Source organism: Carcharhinus amblyrhynchos, chromosome 5 (assembly GCF_965287045.1).
Source record: "Carcharhinus amblyrhynchos chromosome 5, sCarAmb.v2.hapA, whole genome shotgun sequence".
Classification (NCBI taxonomy): domain Eukaryota; kingdom Metazoa; phylum Chordata; class Chondrichthyes; order Carcharhiniformes; family Carcharhinidae; genus Carcharhinus; species Carcharhinus amblyrhynchos.
Genome location: NC_137328.1, coordinates 32,905,064 through 32,905,890, shown reverse-complemented (window position 1 = coordinate 32,905,890; position 827 = coordinate 32,905,064).

Below are 827 nucleotides of genomic sequence, written 5' to 3'. Positions count from 1 at the left end.
CTTTGTGGAAGACTTGTGTCCTACTTCTTAGAACCTTGTTCACCTTCTTGAAAGAGCCACTTTAGCAGGATCTGGGTTAGTTGGATAGTTAGAATGTAATTTTTTTTTCCAGCTTGTTCTAATTTTCCATTTTGTGCATATGACAGCAGCACACAGCAGAGGGCATAAGCACAAGAATTGTTACCCCTAAATTCAGCAAAAAACTTTGCTGCTTGTGTTTGGTTTTGTTTTGCTCCCTGGTAATGAGAACATCACATGAGACCAGTAACGATGCTGTAAACTTATAATTATAACTTTGACTCTAGGGAAAACTTTTATGGTTCTACACCTAGATGCATTTCTGGGTGCAGTAAATGTTAAAAAAAATCAAGCGGTTGGCTATGTGATTGAAAAGAAACCACCAGTCCATCTGTTTTTCCAATAATCAGTAGATTCAGGAAAATCTGCACATGAACGTTTTACCTGGCAGCATGCAACATTAAGACACCAAATAAAACTTCTGTGTAACCAAGCAACGTCCTCTGTTAACTGAGATCTTTTTAATAATGGACTGTAGTTTACCAAACATATTAACTTGAAAATATTTTGCTTTATCAATAATGTACCTTCAAGGCACCCTTTTAAAATTTTAATCTGTGGTAGCAGGAGTAGCCTGCTCCATAATTCAATTTGGAACAGCTTCTTAACATAATATTTAAAATATGCCTGATTTGGCTATTTTTTTCCCAAATTCAGTCAGTTTGCAAGCATTTAAATTACAGTGATTATCTGTAGTGGAAATTCTTGTAGATTAAGCATTCTTGTTAGCTGATACTGTGCCCTTTTGT